General features: G+C 48.9%; 1 protein-coding gene across 1 annotated transcript in view; it reads right to left on the reverse strand.

Annotated features, from left to right (window-relative positions):
- LOC135200138 (histone H4 transcription factor-like) overlaps positions 1-19877 on the reverse strand; it is a 162671-nt gene extending 142794 nt beyond the window's left edge. The window contains exon 1 of the mRNA XM_064228473.1: positions 19762-19877. The gene's annotated coding sequence lies outside the window, so the exon portion shown is untranslated. The remainder of the gene's footprint in view (positions 1-19761) is intronic.
- Positions 19878-21208: the final 1331 nt, after the last annotated feature.

The raw sequence follows: 21208 nt of genomic DNA on the forward strand, positions 1-21208 counted from the left end.
CCTTCAGGGTCTCCTTGTAGAAAGTCACCAAATCCATGATTCCTCTCTTGATTTTGTCAAACCTAGAAACGTTAGGGTCTTCTGCCTCAAAAGAAGCCAAGGCTCTCTCCAGATGAGTAAAACCCTCTGACAAGCCTTTCACAGTTAATGACCTGGGTTTTGGCTCTGGTGCCGCTCCTCCTCTTCCTCAATCATTTGTTGTTCAAGTTCTAGTAAGTCCTCTGCAGACAATTCCTCTCCATGGGAAGCCAGCAGCTCTGTTACATCATCAGTTCAAAGATCTAGTTGCAGCCTCTTGCTTAGCCCTACGATCTTCCTCGTCACAGTCTCGACGTCTTCTGCTGGTCAAGCCTTCAAAAACTGTGCACAAACTGTGGACACAGTTTCCTCCAGGCCCCATTTAAAGTGGTCGTCTTCACCTCGTCCCAAGCACTTGCAATGTTCTTCACTGCATCTGCAATGTTGTAGCCCTTCCAGAATTGCTTCAGTGTCAACTCTTGTTAGCTTCTATGGCCCTCAAAGCAACACGTATGGTCCTTCTAAGGTAGTAAGCCTTGAAATTTGCTATTACTCCCTGGTCCATTGGCTGTATCAGCGAGTGGTATTGGGTGGGAGGTACACCACCTTCACATTAGGATGCATCGCTCAAATTTGAAGGGTGACCAGGGGCATTGTCCAGGACTAAGAGGCCTTAAAAGGCAGACCCTTCGAAGTCAAAATACCGCTCCACTGCTGGCACGAAATGGTCATTGAACCAATCTTCGAAGACCATTAAGGTAACCCACGCCTTCTTGTTAGATTTCCAAATCACAGGGAGTTGACTCTTGAAAATGCCCTTGAAAGACCCTGGGATTCTCGGCCAAATACACCAGCAAGGGCTTCAGTTTCAATCACCACTTGCATTGGCCCCAAACAGCAAAGTCAGTCGCTCCTTTGCCAGCTTTATGGCCAGGTGCTGACTTCTCCTCCTTGGAAAGGTACGTTCGATTTGGCATTCTTTTTCCAAAATAATCCAGTCTCATCCACATTAAAGACTTGGTCAGCCGTGTAACCACCATCCTTAATTATCTCAGCCAAACCAGCTGGAAAACTTTCTGCTGCTTCGCTATCAGCACTAGCAGCTTCACCTTGCAGCTTCACATTATGCAAATTTGCACGAGCCTTAAAACGGTTAAACCAACCTCTACTCGCGGAAAATTCACCACCAGCACTGCCTTCGCCAAACTTTTTCACTACTGCCTCATGCAGCGCTCTAGCCTTCTCCTGGATCACACTTAAGCTCACCGGAACACGTCGCTGGTTCTGGTCCTCCAGCCAGATCATGAGCAATTTCTCCATTTCAACAATGCTCTGGCTACGTTGCTTCTCGTTTATCACCGTTGACTTCATCGGTGCAGCATCCTTAACGTGCTTCAGAATACGTTCCTTATCCTTCACAATGGTTACACCGTGGTCCTGCTCAAGCCTAAAGAACGGCCTATTTCGGTGTTAGTTTCTTCCCTGCCTTCTCCGAACGCTTTATCACGTCATATTTTACCTCCATCGTGATGACCTTCCTCTTCTTGGATGAACTATCATCGGAGGAAGTACTTTGGCGTTTTAGGAGCCATTGTAAATTAGCGAAAATGGCAAGGAATTTCAGCAACGTCTCAGCACACAACCTAGTGGAATGCAGGCAGGCACGCGATTGAAGTGGCGTCCTTTCGTATTGTTACGCTTGGCGTCCTCGACCGTCCGAGGTCGTTGTTCGGTCAATTTACCATACAGTTTAATAGCGTTAATTAATTTATGCACTCCGCTCAAAAACTAGTTCTGCATATGAGGTATCGTTAAAAAGCATAACAAAAACGTCGTAACCTTGCATTTGTGTTGTAATTCTAACCAGAAACTTAGTTTTTTTAATTATGTACTGGAAAAACAAGCAATGATTTTCATTATATTTGCGCTTTTGGACTGTTTTAAACTGCGCATCCCAGCTAGTGTATTCATTCGCCCGCCAAACTAGTTCCGCATCGCGTCAGTAAAATTCAAAAAATACGAAAAAAAAAAGTGTCAAAAATCATCATAACCTCAAAATTTTTGTTGTAATGTAACCAAAAACATAATTTTTTATTATGTACTGTGCTAAACTATAAAGGATTTTTATCATAGCATGCGTTTTTTAAAAGCGTCGTTAACTCGGAGCGTCGGAAGCGTCAGCGTCGTAACCTCGGAACAAGCGTCGTAACCCAGGACGGAATTTCCCATTGAATATTTAAGAAAAAGCGTCGTAACCTCGGAACGTCGTAAGCCGGAACCGTCGTAAGCCGGGGACACGCCTGTATATATGAAAAATGACAATTTGTCGAAAATTGCATTTTTCCTAACTATACAAACCTGAGGTCCTTTAACAATAGGAAGTAGCTAGCGGCAGCTGGAACGGTCGTAAGCTTCGAACAAGGGGAGAACGGTAGTTAACTGCTTGTCCGACAGTCCCGCGCCGCGCGACTGGGAGGTAAACAAATCACTTTTGCTTTTGGCCCATGCAAAAATACGCAGAGTGAGGGGTGGCATGAGGAGGGACTATATGTAAAGGACCTCAGGTTTGTATAGTTAGGAAATGCAATTTTCGACAAATTGTCATTTGTTCGATACGTAATACAAACCATCGGTCCTTTAACATAGGAAGACTCACTTCTTGGTGGGAGGAATCTGAGTCTTTTGATGAACGACTGGTGTTTCGTCCATCCCTGGATGCCTCCCTGGTCGTAAGAGCGAGGGAGGGATCCAAGCCTCTGTCCGATTGATCGGGGTGTGCACCGCAGATCAATGGTCAGACCTCTGGGCCGAGTACTAAGAGAGAGGCAAGCGTATCTTCTTCGTACCAGCAAGCAAGAACTTGTTCCTGTTTGCAAGAGGCAACATAAAGTATGGGTTGTGTCTCCAAGCTGGCATCCACTTCCTCCCCCTTGTTGGAGGAAGTGGTGGATATACGCTCCTATCCCTAGTGAAAGGGATAGGATGGGGCTCTGTTGAGTAGTCACACCTGCATCTTGTCCTAATCCAGCAGGGTGACGACCGTGCCCTCTAACCACAGGTAGAGGGAAGAAAAAAAGATGGAAGAGGAGCCAGTCACACTCTCATTCACTCATCCATTCTTACGGTCACACCAGGACTCGATGCTGTTCAGCTTGCGAGGGTCTGGGTTCGCTACACAACGTGTTTAGCAGCCACCACGGGTCCCAAGGAAAAAGATCCAAGGACCTGTGGCAATATCCCGAAGGTAGAAGGAAGGGCATGTGGTCTGGTTGGACCAGACCCCTGCCTTCAGTACCTGCGCCACGGAGAAGTTCTTGCGGACAAGGCAGCATCTCCTTCGCATCGAAGGCGGTGAAGTCCATTAGGGAGGGGATTGTGAACGACTCGAAACCAATCGTCAGGGACCGAAGGGTTCTGAGTCTTCGCTACGAAGTTCGGTACGAAATCGAGCGTCACGGATCCCATCCCCTGGATGCTTGACTTCGCAGGAGAAGTCATGCAGTTCCTCAGAGGAAAAGAAGGAAATAGTCGCATGACCTATTCCTCTTCTCTACTTCGGTGATGTCCAGTACCCATACTGGTCTGTCCGTTTGCCACGAAGTCTCTCGCATCCTCCTATCCCCATGCAGCGAAGTTCTCGTAGTGGATAGGACACCGACACTCCATGGTGGGTGTCAATGGTATGGGTACTGTGACAAGCTATTAAAACGAAGTAATGATTGCTTTGTAACAACCGAACTAAGTCAACAGCGTAGTTCGTAAACTGACTCGGCCGCTCTGACAGCTGCCGACTGACTGCGTTCGGTAGGAGGCAAGTTGTCAAAGCATCCGAGTAAGTCACGTGACCTTCGCTTTAAAAGGGTTTATGCCGAGAGACAAACAAATATGTATTTGTTTGTCACCAATGCCGGACAGCGAGGTGATGATTCTCTTAAGGCATGTGCCCAACAGGCGAAAGTCAATTGCCTTCTAGAGACCGAGGTCCCTGAAGGCAAAACATCTCATGGTTGTTGAATCTCAGCTAAGGAGAAACAACACTATGTACGTTGAAGACGAAGGTAGATATTGAATGCAACCTACGTCTTCACAGACGAATCGAGAGAAGGATTCTCAAGATTCATAACCTGTGCTTACAAATGACTGAAAACGCTAACCGCTATTTCATTGCTGTCCGGTGAGAAGTCGTAGTTGCAATGAAAGCGGGGCGTTCTTCAGTAATGAAAACACAGGGGAAAGCCGCCTGAAGAACTGCTTCTCATGGGCTGAACATTTGTGGAAGTAGAGCTGTCAGGTCGGAGAGTAGGCGATGTCTTCTGACACATCTCGTAATTCGGGTTGAACAATGAACAATTGTACACCTACGAATACGAGATATTTTGAAGACAAACTCAGATGTCTGCAAAATCATTCGCATTATCGCAGTGCGATGCAGCGGGAGACTTGTACAGACTTCTGTTACCGTGCGGTAAACAGAAAGATGAAAGAGTCCAAGAGATATCTCTATTGAAAATTCTCGCAATGTCGAAGGCGATGGAATCTAGCTTCACAGCAGTAGATGGTCCTTCATTATTGCGAGAATCCCCATTAATCAGAGACCTAAGTCCATGATTGTTGGCAGAGATACGGTCGGTAGTCAATCAAACCAGGGGAGAGAGAGACATAACTGACCGTGCATCTCGGAGGCCCAGCTGATACTGAGCTGCTGTCAGGCAGTTCAATACGGCAGTAGTTGAGCCTGAGCTCTCGCCGACTCGTCATCCTGAGTTGCCATGTAATCCATTATTCCATGAAGGAATGCGTTCGGCTAGAACTACCGAGCATAAAAGATATGCTCGAGCAATTATATTTTAGGCGAAACGAATTTCGGTAAATATAAAAGTTGAAATGGTGTTGTCGTGACAAAACCTAAGTATATCAATTGAAACTGAAAACTCCTGGGGAGGTTTGCAGGCAACCCCGAGTTGCAGTTCAATTAGAATACTTCTCTTCTAAGTCGCAATCCGTAGATAAACTAGGATATGCGCCTACCCCTCGGACATTTCAACTGCTTAGTAGAATCATGTCGCGAGATTAATATACGTAGTATATTTGTAGGATTCTGAACAACGATCTCCATCCTAAATTCTTTCCTTCAAGAAAACAAAATAAGGATTGGAGATCGACCACCTTCGATCTCTATCAAAGAGTGAAGGAGAAGTCTTCCTCGAAGGAAAGCTTCAATGGTGAACAGAATACTAAGACGATAGTTCAAGCCAAACTGGATATTCCCTGTCCGATCTTCTCTATTCCAGGTTGGTCGCCTACTGTAAGATAGTTTCTTTCAGCAGCAGTCTTCTTCCCAATGCTACAAATTCCAGGAATTCGAGCATAGGTGAGGTTCCCGATTATCATGTAACATCGGGGATTCTCGTCTCGCTCACTTTAGACCGTGGTCTCGCCTAAGTGTTTGGAGATCGTAAAAAACTCGAACACTCTGAATGCGCTAGAAATTCCTTAGAATTCTAAGCAGTCTGCGAAACCCCACCGAATTCGTCAAACAATATCGGCTGGTGGTCCTCTCGATTCCCGTAGAAATCGAGAATGGGGGCAGGATCCCTCCCTAACGACGACGGGCTTACGTCAGGTAGGACCCGAATGGTCCCCCCCGGTAGCGCAGTCCCGAACGTGGGATCCTACAAAGAAAATCTCTGTAGGATCCCTCCCCTTTCCCTCGTAGCCGTAAGGAGAGAGGGTGGAATGGGGGGAGGAATTGGATACTCAGCTCGCCTTCCCCAGTGGAACTAGCAGTTGGAGAAGAATAGAGCAGCCATCGCCTTGCGGCGATGGTCTCTCAGAGTCTGGGAAAACGTATCGTCAGGAGAAAACGTTTTCCCGCGGAGGGTTACGAACTCTCACTGTAGGTAAGGGTCTGCGCCACTGTGAACGTCGTCGGGTTGGCTGATCGACACCTGACAGGGGAGAGCCGATACCGTCCTCCGACTCATTCCAGTCCTCGTCGAGGTCGAAACCTCTCAGGAGGACCGAAGGAGTATTTAAATACGGTGTCCGAAGACACGTAGAAACGCCGCTGTCGCAGTAGAGGATGTGGAAGTAGCTTGATCGACGGCCAGAACTGAGCGAGCCTTCTTGTCCGAGACGAGAGACTCTGGGTTCGAGACAGAATCGGCAAGCTCCGATCGCGGCAGACCCACCGTCGGTTTGGGTTCCCTCTCTGGGCCCCAAAACGACTCGAGCAGAGACGTGGGCTCTGCTGGTGGGAGCGGCAATCCTTCCGCAAGGTCATTATGCTGACGAATCAGCTTAATGACTTCTGCAATTTCCTCTGTATCTCGGGAGTAACCGCGTCTTGTGGAGTAGGACCATCCAGTCCTTCCAACAAGAACAGATCCCGAGATACTCCTCCTTCCGAAGGAGGAATAGCGGCAGACCCTGACGGTCGCCTCCAGCTACTTGCACGTATGTCCTGGTCGGTCCTAGAACCGTGCCTGGTCCATACGGCGTCATAGCGGGATCGCGAGCGGCGCACCTCTCGCGATCACTCATAGGTACCTCGCTCCTCCCGGTGTAGCCCGAGGAGGTTGAAGGTACAGGAGAGGCAGACATGACGCGCCCCCCCTAGCTCGCTGGCAGGACCAGCGTGCTTGGAGGGCTGCTGCTGATCGTCAACCCGCGGTGGCGATCGAGCAGCAGGCCTAGCCTTGCCGCTCGCCTGGGGCGAGAGGCTCGGCTGAGAACGTCGACGCTGATCTCTAGCGTCAGGCGAGCTGTTGCTGGTTACCATCCTTCGCCCGGCCTATCGATGGGAGCATCGTCCAGGTGACCTGCTAGGTTCGCTGTCGCGGTGAGACCGGCGAGCGTCCTCTCGGCGCGTCGAGCCGCTGGTACCCAGCCGTGGCTGTACCGACGGCCGCGGGGACCCCCTTCCTCGCCTCAACTCGTGGCTGGTCAGCGACCGTCACGTCAACCCGAGCAGCCAGCTGGTCGCTGCGAGAGCGTCCACTGGCCTGACGAGAGTCGTCTGCACGGACTCTCGCCAGTCTTCTGCTCCGCGCTTCGGTCTTGACGGCGAGCTGAGCTCGGGCGTCAAGACTTTGGCTGGACGGTCTCTCCCGCGAGACCGTCCACTCGGTACTTCTCGCTAACGAGAAGCCGAGGCGGATCCTGGTTTAGCGGCAGAACCGCTAAAACCAGGCGAGGAAGTGCCAGCCGAAGCTGGTACTCCTCTGGTCCCCGTCTTCTCTCCTTGGTAGAAGAAAAGACGGGCCCTGTTCCCGAGGGAGCAGGAGGACCAGCAGAAGAGCTCCCCGAATCGCCGGAGCGAGACGGGCCCTTAGAAGGTCCCGAAGGAGCCTTCTTAGGGGGAAAACCCGGGTTACCAGCTGGTCGCTGCAAGAGCGGCCCGCTGGCCTGGCAAGAGTCACCTGAGCGTCTCTCACCGCAGCCTTCTGCTCCGTGCCGCGTCTTGGCGCCGAGCGAACTCTGGCGCCGAAACTTGGCTGCACGGTCTCCGAGGGAGAACGTACACTCGGGATCTCTCGCGAACGAGAGACCGAGCCGGAACCTGGCGTAGCGGCATCGCCGCTAGCACCAGGCGAGGAGTACCAGAGCTAACCGATACTCCTCTGGTCCCCGTCTACTCGTTCCTTACGGGAAGGGGAAGACGGGCCACGCTCCCGAAGGAGCAGGAGGACCCAGCAGAAGGGACCCCCCGTCCCACCGAGGTGGGACGGGCCCTTAGAAGTTCCCGAAGGAGACTTCTTAGGGGGGAAGGCAGCCTTTTTCTTCTTCGGCTTATGGGCCTTAGAAGTCGAAGGGGAAGAGGCAGCAGCAGACGATGAAGACGAAGATGACAGCTTCCTCTTCTCCTCTTCCTCGTCAGCTCACGCAGGACAGTCGTCAGGTCCTCCCATCCAGGCTGGAGCCGGGGCTGATTGCCGAAGCAACACGGCCCGACTGCACCTGTCCGGAAGGACCTGGTGGGACTGGGGAAGACACACCGTGGGCAGGACCAGCATGGACAGGCACAGGAACCAGGAGCGACAGGAACAGCAACCAGCTCAGGAGCGGCAGGAACAGCGGCAGCGGTAGACCCAGAAGGGACAGCCAAGCCAACAGCGGGAATCACATCAGCGGCAGGTACGGCAGGCCCAGCGATCGCCTCGTATAATCATCGGCAGCCAGCGGAACCTGGGTCCTGGCGCCCGGTCCCGGGGCGAGCTGCTGGAACAGCGGAAGTCTGGGGCAGGCAACAACGAAGAAAACAGGCGGCGGCGGCAACCCCACCTCGGTACGGCTGCGGCCCTAGTAGCGGCAGACGGCGTCATCGACACAGCATGGGGGAGTGTAGACCAGGAGGGGGGGGAGCAGCATAAGCGGCCGTGGTAGTAGTGGAGACCGCCCCAGACCTCGCTAGACGCTGCAGCAGCCCGTGGATGTTAGGCACGCCCTGCCTCCGCGGTGGTCCATACCTGTCCAAGGTCGTCTCCCACGGATGTAGCACCTGCGGTAACATAGATAGATTAGTAAGAGGGGTTCCCTCACGCACGGGGGGAAGACATGCCCCAACCCCGAACGCAAGGAAGACCCCAAATACAAAATACAACGAAGAAGCTGAGCGGGGGCAGGAAGGAAGACGAAGAATCGGATACCAAGGGAGTCGCGGGAGAGCTTTCCGACGACTTCCTGGCCAGACCCTTCGCTTCCCCTACCCCAGCACAGCAGTGAAAAGTAATATGAAAATGAAACAGAATACTGCCCCTTGCGATTCACTTCATAGAACTTAAAGGGGAAAAGATCAATTCCCGGGTAACGAAACTTAAACTTGATCCAATAATATGATGCTATCATAAAAATATATAGAAAATGAAAACTCAATTCATGAAAAAGGAGAGGAAATCGCCGCATCTACAGCGATAACTCCATGTTGGTTCATAATTAAGTAATGAAAATGAAACAGTGTACTTACGTTTCATTTTCAAGTCAAAACAAACCATTAGTAGAAAACACAATATAACAAAGCATACGACGATGAAGCGGGCAGAGAGCGATAGACGAACACGTCCTTCACACCCGCGCCGAAAGCAAAAGTGATTTGTTTACCTCCCAGTCGCGCGCTGTCGGACAAGCAGTTAACTACCGTTCTCCTTGTTCGAAGCTTACGACCGTTCCAGCTGCCGCTAGCTACTTCTATTGTTAAAGGACCGATGGTTTGTATTACGTATCGGAACAATGAAAAAGAATACTGTACTTGCGATTCCACTTCCATACAGAATAAGTTTCCGTGCCGAGCGCATTCGCTCGGCAACGAGCATACAGGTCAAAAAAATATAAATGAAAAGAGCACTTACTTACGATTTTCATCTACACATTTCCAACCAAAATATACGCTCGGAGCGAGCGCTCTCCCGCCCTCGGCACCGAGCATACACAATACGAGGATCATTTCTGGGAAAATGAATTCCCGCACTTACGCCCTTCAGTCCCGGCACTCGGGTAATCGGAGGGCGTGGTGAAACCAAGATCCTTTAATTCACAATTGAATTCAATGGAAATAAATATGAAATGATTGTACTTACATTCAGTTTTCACTAGATAAATAGAAAAGAAAAACACCAACCATGCGAAAGCAAACGACGATGAAGCGGGCATAGAGCGATGATACACGTCCACACGAACGGCCAGCAGGCCGAAACAAGCAAAGTGATTTGTTTACCTCCCAGTCGCGCGCGCGCGCCTGTCTTACAAGCAGTTAACTAACCGAACCCCTTGTTTTCGAAAGCTTACGACCTATCCAGCTGCCGCTAGTACCTTCCTATTGTAAAAGGACCGCAAAGGTTTGTATGCCGTGTCGGAACAATGGGAAGTTTTGTTGACAGCAAGCGACTCCGTAAACATCAAGATGGCGTCATCTTCGAACATTTTTAGTTGTAAGTAAAAATTTCTAAAGAGCGTTTTGGTGAGATTTCCCACTGCCGTAGCCACCCTTTTCACTACCCTCTGTTTTAAAATCTTAAAATTTTGGCCTTAATTTCTAACTTTGGAGAAAATACTTACTTCGAAAGGAGAGTAGAGGTCTTTAGCTCCGTTTCTCACCAACAACAAGTCGCCGACTGATGCCCATCTCCGGTGTCAGGACGCGTTAGGGTAGAATATCACAGCAGGCCAAGCAGGACCACCTACAATCAACGCTAGCCACCCTCCGAAAAAGTACATTATAACGCGTCCTGACACCGGAGATGGGCATCAGTCGCGACTTCTTGTTGGTGAAAAACGGAGCTAAAGACCTCTACTCTCCTTTCGAAGTAAGTATTTTTCTCCAAAGTTAGAAATTAAGGCCAAATATGACAATTTGTCAAAAATTGCATTTTCCCCTAACTATACAAACCTGAGTCCTTTAACAATAGGAAGTAGCCTAGCGGCAGCTGGAACGGTCGTAAGCTTCGAACAAGGGGAGAACGGTAGTTAACTGCTTGTCCGACAGTCCCGCGCCGCGCGACTGGGAGGTAAACAAATCACTTTTGCTTTTGGCCCCATGCAAAATACGCAGAGTGACGGGGTGCATGAGGAGGGACTATATGTAAAGGACCTCAGGTTTTGTATAGTTAGGAAAAAATGCAATTTTCGACAAATTGTCATTTGTTCCGATACGTAATACAAACCATCGGTCCTTTAACAATAGGAAGACTCCACTTCTTGGCATTGGTGGGAGAAATCTGAGTCTTTTGATGAACAGACTGGTGTTTGTCCATCCCTGGAATGCCTCCCTGGTCGTAAGAGCGAGGGAGGGGATCCAAGCCTCTGTCCGATTGATCGGGGTGTGCACCGCAGGATCAATGGTCAGACCTCTGGGCCGAGTACTAAGAGAGAGGCAGCGTATCTCTTCGTACCAGCAAGCAAGAAACTTGTTCCTGTTTGCAAAGATGGCAACATAAAGTATGGTTGTCTCAAGCTGGCATCCACTTCCTCCCCCTTGTTGGAGGAAGTGGTGGATATACGATCCTATCCCTAGTGAAAGGGATAGGATGGGTGCTCTGTTGAGTAGCTCACCTGCATCTTGTCCTTATCCAGCAGGTGACGACCGTGTCCCTCTAAACCCACAGGTAGAGGGGAAGAAAAAGATGGGGAAGAGGATTCCAGTCACACTCTCATTCACTCATCCAATTCTTTACGGTCACACCAGGACTCGATGCTGTTCAGCCTACGAGGTCTGGGTTCGCTACACAACATGTTGAGCAGCCACCACGGGTGGCCCAAGGAAAAAGATCCAAGGACCTGTGGGCAATATCCCGAAGGTAGAAGGAAGGGCATGTGGTCTGTTGGACTAGACCCCTGCCTTCAGTACCTGCGCCAAGGAGAAGTTCTTGTGGACAAGGCAGCATCTCCTTCGCATCGAAGGCGGTGAAGTCCATTAGGGAGGGGATTGTGAACGACTCGAACCAATCGTCAGGGACTGAAGGGTTCTGAGTCTTCGCTACGAAGTTCGGTACGAAATCGAGCGTCACGGATCCCCATCCCCTGGATGCTTGACTTCGCAGGAGAAGTCATGCAGTTCCTCAGAGGAAAAGAAGGAAAATATTCGCATGACCTATCCCTCTTCTCTACTTCGGTGATGTCCAGTACCCATACTGGTCTGTCCGTTTGCCACGAAGTCTCTCGCATCCTCCTATCCCCATGCAGTGAAGTTCTCGGTAGTGGATAGGACACCGACACTCCTGGTGGGTGTCAATGGTATGGGTACTGTGACAAGCTATTAAAAACGAAGTAATGGTTTGCTTGTAACAACCGAACTAAGTCAACAGCGTAGTTCGTAACTGACTCGGGCGCTCTGACATTCTGCCGACCGACCTGCGTTCGTAGGAGGCAAGTTGTCAATGCATCCGAGTAAGTTCACGTGACCTTCGCCTTTAAAGGGTTATGCCAAGAGACCAAGCAAATAATGTATTTGTTTTGTTCACCAATGCCGGACAGCGAGGTGATGATTCTCTTAAGGCATGTGCCCAACAGGCGAAAGTCAATTGCCTTCTAGAGACCGAGGTCCCTGAAGTAAAACATCTCATGGTTGTTGAATCTCAGCTAAGGAGAAAAACAAACACTATGTACGTTGAAGACGAAGGTAGATATTGAATGCAACCTACGTCTTCACAGATGAATCGAGAGAAGGATTCTCAAGATTCATAACCTGTGCTTACAAATGACTGAAAACGCTAACCGCTATTTCATTGCTGTCCGGTGAGAAGTCGTAGTTGCAATGAAAGCGGGGCGTTCTTCAGTAATGAAAACAACAGGGGAAAAGGCCGCCTGAAGAACTGCTTCTCATGGGCTGAACATTGGAAGTAGAGCTGTCAGGTCAGGAGGCGTAGGCGGTCTTCTGACACATCTTGTAATTCGGGTTGACAATGAACAATTGTACACCTACGAATAAGAGATATTTTGAAGACAAACTCAGATGTCTGCAAAATCATTCGCATTATCGCAGTGCGATGCAGCGAGAGACTTGTACAGACTTCTGTTTACCGTGCGGTAAACAGAAAGATGAAAGAGTCCAAGAGATATCTCTGTTGAAAATTCTCGCAATGTCGAAGGCGATGGAATCTAGCTTCACAGCAGTAGATGTCCTTCATTATTTGCGAGAATCCCCGTTAATCAGAGACCTAAGTCCATGATTGTTGGGCAGAGATACGTTCGGTAGTCAATCAAACCAGGGAGAGAGAGACCATACATGACCGTGAATCTCAGAGGCCCAGCTGATACTGAGCTGCTATCAGGCAGTTCAATACGCAGTAGTTGAGCCTGAGCTCTTCCGCTGACTCGTCACCTCCGAGTTTGCCAAGGTAATCCGTTATTCCACGAAGGAATGCGTTCGGCTAGAACTACCGAGCATAAAAGATATGCTCGAGCAATTATATTTAGGCGAAACGAATTTCGGTAAATATAAAAGTTGAAATGGTGTTGTCGTGACAAAAACCATAAGTTATATAAATTGAAACTGAAAACTCCTGGAGGTTGCAGGCAACCCCCAGTTGCAGTTCAATTAGAATACTTCTCTTATAATCGCAATCCGTAGATTAACTAGGATATGCCCCTACCCCTACCCCTCGACAATTCAACTGCTTAGTAGAATCATGTCTCGAGGTTAATATACGTAGTATATTTGTAGGATTCTGAACAACGATCTCCATCCTAAATTCTTTCCTTCAAGAAAACAAAATAAGGATTTGAGATCGACCACCTTCGTTCTCTATTAAAGAGAGTGAAGGAGAAGTCTTCCTCGAAGGAAAGCTTCAATGGTGAACAGAATACTATGACGATAGTTTCAAGCCAAACTGGATATTCCCGTCCGATCTCCTCTATTCCAGGTTGGTCGCCTACTGTGAGATAGTTTTCTTTCCGCAACAAGTCTTCTTCCCAATGCTAGAAATTCCAGGAATTCGAGCATAGGCGAGGTTCCCGATTATCGTGTAACATATCGGGGATTCTCGTCTCGCTCACTTTGGACCGTGGTCTCGCATAAGTGTTTGGAGATCGTAAAAAACTCGAACACTCTGAATGCGCTAGAAATTCCTTAGAATTCTAAGCAGTCTGCGAAACCCCCACCGAAATTCGTCAAAACGATATCGGCTGGTGGTCCTCTCGATTCCCGTAGAAATCAGAATGGGGGCAGGATTCCTCCCAACGACCGGGGCTTACGTCAGGTAGGACCCGAAGGTCCCCCCGCCCGGTAGCGCAGGTCCCGAACGCTGGGATCCTACAAAGAAATCTCTGTAGGATCCCTCCCCTTTCCCTCGTAGCCGTAAGGAGAGAGGGAATGGGGGAGGAATTGGATACTCGCTCGGCTTCCCAGTGGAACTAGCAGTTGGAGAAGAGTAGGAGCAGCCATCGCCTTGCGGCGATGGCCTCTCAGAGTCTGGGAAAACGTATCGTCAGGAGAAACGTTTTCCCGCGGAGGGTTACGAACTCTCACTGTAGGTAAGTCTGCCGCCACTGTGAACGTCGTCTGGGTGGGGCTGATCGACACCTGACAGGAGAGAGCCGATACCGTCCTCAGACTCATTTCAGTCCTCGTCGAGGTCGAAACCTCTCAGGAGGACCGAAGGAGTATTTAAATACGGTGTCCGAAGACACGTAGAAAACGCCGCTGTCGCAGTAGAGGAGGTGGAAGTAGCTTGATCGACCGGCCAGAACTGAGAGAGCCTTCTGTCGAGACAGAATCGGCAGCTCCGATCGCGGCAGACCCACCGTCGGTTTGGGTTCCCTCTCGGGCCCCAAAAGCCCCACTCGAGCAGAGACGTGGGCCTCTGGCTGGTGGGATTCGGCAATGCCGTTCCGCAAGGTCCATTATGCTGACGAATCAGCTTAATGACTTCTGCAAATTCCTCTGTATCTCGGGAGTAACCGCGTCGTGCGGAGTAGGACCGTCCAGTCCCTCCAACAAGAACAGATCCCGAGATACTCCTCCTTCAGAAGGAGGAACAGCGGCAGACCCCTGACGGTCGCCTCCAGCTACTTGCGCGTATGTCCTGGTCGGTCCTAGAACCGTGCCTGGTCCATACGGCGTCATAGCGGGATCGCGAGCGGCGCACCTCTCGCGATCACTCATAGGTACCTCGCTCCTCCGGTGTAGCCCGAGGAGGTTGAAGGTACAGGAGAGGCAGACCTGACGCTCCCCCTAGCCTCGCTGGCAGGACCAGCGTGCTTGGAGGGCTGCTGCTGATCGTCAAACCGCGGTGGCGATCGAGCAGCAGGCCTAGCCTTGCCGCTCGCCTGGGGCGAGAGGCTCGGCTGAGAACGTCGACGCTGATCTCTAGCGTCAGGCGAGCTGTTGCTGGTTACCGTCTCCGTCCGGTCTCCCGATGGGAGCGGCGTCAGGTGACCTGCTAGGCTTGCTGTCGCGGTGAGACCGGCGAGCGTCCTCTCGGTCGCGCGTCGAGCCGCTGGTACCAGCCGTGGCTGGTACCGACGGCCGCGGGGACCCCTTCCTCGCCTCAACCCGTGGCTGGTCAGCGACCGTCACGTCCAACCCGAGCAGCCAGCTGGTCGCTGCGAGAGCGTCCACTGGCCTGGCGAGAGTCGTCTGCACGACACTCGCCAGTCTTCTGCTCCGCGCTTCGGTCTTGGCGGCGAGCGAGCTCGGGTGTCAAGACTTTGGCTGGACGGTCTCCCGCGGGAGACCGTCCACTCGGTACTTCTCGCTAACGAGAAGCCGAGGCGGATCCTGGTTTAGCGGCAGAACCGCTAGAACCAGGCGAGAAGTGCCAGCCGAAGCTGGTAACTCCTCTGGTCCCCGTCTTCTTCTCCTTGGTAGAAGAAAAGACGGGCCCTGTTTCCCGAGGGAGCAGACGACCAGCAGAAGAGCTCCCCGAATCGCCGGAGCGAGAACGGGCCCTTAGAAGGTCCCGAAGGAGCCTTCTTAGGGGGGAAAACCCGGGTTACCAGCTGGTCGCTGCAAGAGCGGCCGCTGGCCTGGCAAGAGTCACCTGAGCGTCTCTCACCAGCCTTCTGCTCCGTGCCGCGTCTTGGCGCCGAGCGAACTCTGGTGCCGAAACTTGGCTGCACAGTCTCCCGAGGGAGAACGTACACTCGGGATCTCTCGCGAACGAGAGACCGAGCCGGAACCTGGCGTAGCGGCATCGCCGCTAGCACCAGGCGAGGAAGTACCAGAGCTAACCGATACTCCTCTGGTCCCCGTCTATCTCTTCCTTACGGAAGGGGAGACGGGCCCCGCTCCCGAAGGAGCAGGAGGACCAGCAGAAGGACCCCCCGTCCCACCGGGGTGGACGGGCCCTTAGAAGTTCCCGAAGGAGACTTCTTAGGGGGGAAGGCAGCCTTCTTCTTCTTCGGCTTATGGGCTTTAGAAGTCGAAGGGGAAGAGGCAGCAGCAGACGATGAAGACGAAGATGACAGCTTCCTCTTCTCCTCTTCCTCGTCAGCTCACGCAGGACAGTCGTCAGGTCCTCCATCCAGGCTGGAGCCGGGGCTATTGCCGAAGCAACACGGCCCGACTGCACCTGTCCGGAAGGACCTGGGACTGGGGAAGACACACCGTGGGCAGGACCAGCATGGACAGGCTCAGGAACCAGGGGCGACAGGAACAGCAACCAGCTCAGGAGCGGCAGGAACAGCGGCAGCGGTAGACCCAGAAGGGACAGCCAAGCCAACAGCGGGAATCACATCAGCGGCAGGTACGGCAGGCCCAGCGATTCGCCTCGTAGAATCATCGGCAGCCAGCGGAACCTGGGTACTGGCGGCCGGTCCAGGGGCGAGCTGCTGGAACAGCGGAAGTCTGGGGCAGGCAACACGAAGAAAACAGGCGGCGGCGGCAACTCCCCCTCGGTACGGCGGCGGCCCTAGTAGCGGCAGACGGCGTCACCGACACAGCATGGGGAGTGTAGACCAGGAGGGGGGGGGAGCAGCATAAGCGGCCGTGGTAGTAGTGGAGACCGCCCCAGACCTCGCTAGACGCTGCAGCAGCCCGTGGATGTTAGCACGCCCTGCCGCCAGCGGTGGTCCATACCTGTCCAAGGTCGTCTCCCACGGATGTAGCACCTGCGGTAACATAGATAGATTAGTAAGAGGGGTTCCCTCACGCACGGGGGAAGACATGCCCCACCCCGAACGCAAGGAGACCCCAAATACAAAATACAACGAAGAAGACCTGAAGCGGGGGGCAGGAAGGAAGATGAAGAATCGGATACCAAGGGAGTCGCGGGAGAGCTTTCCGACGACTTCCTGGCAGACCTTCGCTTCCCCTACCCCAGCACAGCAGTGAAAAGTAATATGAAAATGAAACAGAATACTGCCCTTGCGATTCACTTCATAGAACTTAAAGGGGAAAAGATCAATTCCCGGGTAAGAACGGAAACTTGATCCAAATAATATGATGCTATCATAAATATATATGAAAATGAAACAGAATACTGCACTTGCGATTTCACTTTCACATAAAATAATCGTAAGGATCAATTCCCGGGTAAGAACGAAAATTGATCCAAATTAAATTTCATGCAAATAAATAAATGAAAATGAAAAGAATATTGCAATTGCGAATCCACTTTCATTGCATTCTATTATACAAAATAAAAGGCTCGTGCCGAGCGCAATCACACTCTCGGTAACGAACGCACAGGGCAAAAATATAATGAAAAGTACTTACATTTTTCAATTACACACTTTCGCCCAAAATACATGACTCGGCGCGAGCGCGCCGCCCTCGGCACCGAGACAAATTAAATTCAAGGGTTCAATTCATAATGAAAAGAGAGGAAATCGCCGCATCTACGGCGATAGCTCCATGTTGGTTCATAAGAAAGTAATGAAAATGAAAACAGTGTACTTACAGTTTCATTTTCAAGTCAAACAAACCATTAGTAGAAAACACAATATAAACAAAGCATACGACGATGAAGCGGGCAGAGAGCGATGACGAACACGTCCTTCACACCCGCGGCCGAAAGCAAAAGTGATTTGTTTACCTCCCAGTCGCGCGGCGCGCGACTGTCGGACAAGCAGTTAACTACCGTTCTCCCCTTGTTCGAAGCTTACGACCGTTCCAGCTGCCGCTAGCTACTTCCTATTGTTAAAGGACCGATGGTTTGTATTACGTATCGGAACAATTTAAGATTTAAACAGAGGGTAGTTGAAAAGGGTGGCTACGGCAGTGGAAATCTCACCAAAACGCTTTAGAAATTTTTACTTACAACTAAAAATGTTTCGAAGATTGACGCTATCTTGATGTTTACAGAGTCGCTTGTGTCAACAAACTTCCCATTTCATGTGCTAAATCTGCACACCACTTGTACCCGTAGACGCAGGGGCACTTTCATCACAACAATCGTAAACCCACCTCTTACCAGCACTTATTCGTACTTATTCAAGGGGACTACGGCATTCTTTGCGGCGTTTTGCGCTCTTCAATTGTTTATCAGTGTTGTCAATTGGTATGTGTTTACCCTCCAAACTAGGTATAAGACTTACACAAAACTGGGGAAATAAGTGAAATTAGCGTATCTATTTGTAGTATATATACATAGTATTAGAGCAATTTTATCATTACTGCATTACTATGACAACTAGAATTCATCGAAACAGTTTGTAAATGCATCGGCGTATGTGTGACGCTCCACTAGATTGGCAACGATGAGCCATTTTTCCTCACGTCGTCTGCTCGTAAGTATACTCCGAAACATTTGTAATTTTTGGGGGTTAATTTGGTTGCAAAAAAGGGATAATGGACATGAATTAAATAAACATTTTGAAGTAGAGTTAAACTAAATATTGAGTAAAGTAAACAATTAGGGAATAAAGCTTTGCATCTCATAATCATGTTGTCGTCTGCTGCTCATAACTTTGTTTACGGAGTGAGTGCTTAGGAAACACGAACAGCAATGTGGTTCGAGTGCACTGTGGAGTGAATTAAGACCAAAATGTGTATAATTACAATCAAATAAGCACTGTGGAGTTTCAGTTGTGATGGCAGTAAGGATAAAACCACTGATTACAAGGTAAGAATGAATTCAGTTCCAACCATAACCCCGGGAATTACAAGTTTCATACTTTCACTAATATAGGCAACAAAATGTTGTTTTATTGTGCTGATTACAACTGCAATCTTGAGTAAGATCAATAAACGTTACATACATACGCTAACATTGTTCAAATGAGTGCTGGGAAGGCTGGGGAAAGATGGTGGCCATCACTGATGAGAACCGTCCATGCAAAACGTAGCCGCCATATTGGATTTCAAAACTGCCTTGAAAACATATTTTACGAAGAGCTCACATGCTTATTTTAATTCGTATGGGGCTTTCATATATCACAATATGTTGACGAAACTTCAGTCTTTTAAATGGTATGCTTAGAGTTGCAATTGTATTCATGTTTCACCAATTAAATATCGAGTGAATAAGACCCGTCCACCGTGATGAGGGTTGGCCTGTCGTGATATTCTACCCTATAATGTACTTTTTCGGAGGGTGGCAAGCGTTGATTTTAGGTGGCCTGTTTGGCCTGCTGTGATGTTTTACCCTAAATATGTAAAATATTGATGTTTTACTATTTATTTAAAAAATTATCGAAGTGCACTCTTCGTCGTCGTCTGCGACTCGTCTTCTTACAAAACAGTTTTGTTTACTCGGTAGGAAGGAAAGTTTTTCCTCGTTTGTTGTGATAAAAGTGCCCCAGCGTCTGTGGGCACAAGTGGTGTGTGGATTTATCACAGGAAATGGTTAGTTTATTGACACAAGCGACTCCGTAAACATCAAGATGGCGTCAATCTTCTAAATACCTCGAGTTGTAAGTAAAAATGTTGAACGCGTTTTGGTGAGATTTGCACTACGTTTGAGACCGTTTTCAGTACCCTCTGTTTAAATCTTAAAATTTGGCCTTAATTTCTAACTTTGGAGAAAATACTTAAGGCTACTTCGAAAGGAGAGTAGAAGTCTTTAGCTCCGTTTCTCACCAACAACAAGTCGCGACTGATGCCCATCTACGATGTCAGGACGCATTATAATGTACTTTTTTTGGGATTGTCCAAGCTGATCGAACATGGTCCACTCTGGACCCTACGGTTTTTTACCCTTGCTTATACCCTAGGTAGGTAGGCTAGCCCTACTACGAGTACAATACAGTTCACTCAAGTTATTTTACAAGGAATTACCTAGTACGCTATCATAGTATTACAGTGAGTTGTTGTATGCCTACCAACCCGTTATGCACCAGTTTAACTCAATTAAACGTTGCCGAACTCACCATCAATATTAAACGAAGACCCTTACTTGACGTCAGGACTTTGTTAGTTTGTTGTTACCTGACAACAACAGACGTGGAAAACAGGTTTTAATAGCTAGAGTGCGCACTTCTTTCTGAAACAGTGTTACCAAATGTGTTATCATCATTTACATTGTATAATATAACAATTATACTTAAATATATTGTTGTTCCTTCAGATTCTACAAAAAATACGCAAATAAATAAATTGCTGATGAGACAACTATATTTGATAGAAGTATATTTCCTGAAATAACTTACTCTTAGTTGAGGGAAAAGATAACTTCATCTACATCCTTGTCAACTTCTTTAATTAATAATTGACATGAGACTGAGGAACTTGCAGAAGTTGTAGCAGCTGCTGATGTTCTTGCATCACTGTATGCTGTCACTGTTCCTATCTGTTTTACAACTTCTGGTATTTCATATGAATAACAACATTTACCTACTCTGCTGAGTCCACTTCTTACTGCAATTACAGCACTAGCAGATTTTGCATGTAGCTGGTTTCTGAGCTTGTTTTTAACAATATTAATTTGACTAAAGAGCCTCTCTACCTGTGCATTTGAGTGAGGGAGTGAAAGTATGCCGAGTGCCAACTCGCAGATATCCTGGAAGCTGTTTACTCCTTTGCATCTTTGTAATTGGCACTTCAGTCCAAAATTCTACAGTTAATGTAGTCCCTTGCCAGTAAACAACTGTCAAATTTCGCCACTGACTGTCAATCTTGCCTATTTGTTCAGGGAGATACCCTAAAACTTCGGCAATTTCTGTTACTGGCTGTTTAACCATTTTTAGATATTCTTCAACTGAAATCAGACATTTTTTCCAACACTAAAGTTATCAGTTAATCTGTTTCTTAGTTCATCACACAACTTAACACATGAAATGCAACATTCACGAAGTTGTCGTTGAGCTTCTGGTGTCAAATTTGAGCTTGAACACATCCTCTCAAATTCATAGCCCAAGTGTGCTCTGGGGTCAACACAACTGGCAATATTAGAGATTAAGTGGTTAATTCTTGAGGTAGATATAAAAACTTTCCTACTTGTCGCAGTAATAAGATAAGAAAGGCCGGGACAGAAGTTTGGTAGGGTCTACATTTTCACCTTGAAATACTTTCACGATTATCTGAACATCCTGCAGCACTGGTCGCAGAAAGAGCATATAAAGTTTATTGATGGGGTCATTGTACATATTGTACAACATCTCTGCAGTATAACACTTAATTTTCATGTGACCTTGCTATATTTAAGTGCATTTTAAGTTCTTCCCACTGACTCAAAATGCGGGTCACTGCAGGTATACGAGTAATATCCACCTAGTGTCAGATACTCTAGGTATCTGGAGTGGTTGTCGCCCATCATTCAAAGCTTCAAACAGTGTCTTATAGATTAGCTGTCCTTTAGATAAATGACTAAACCAACTG

This window comes from Macrobrachium nipponense, chromosome 26 (assembly GCF_015104395.2).
Source record: "Macrobrachium nipponense isolate FS-2020 chromosome 26, ASM1510439v2, whole genome shotgun sequence".
NCBI lineage: Eukaryota > Metazoa > Arthropoda > Malacostraca > Decapoda > Palaemonidae > Macrobrachium > Macrobrachium nipponense.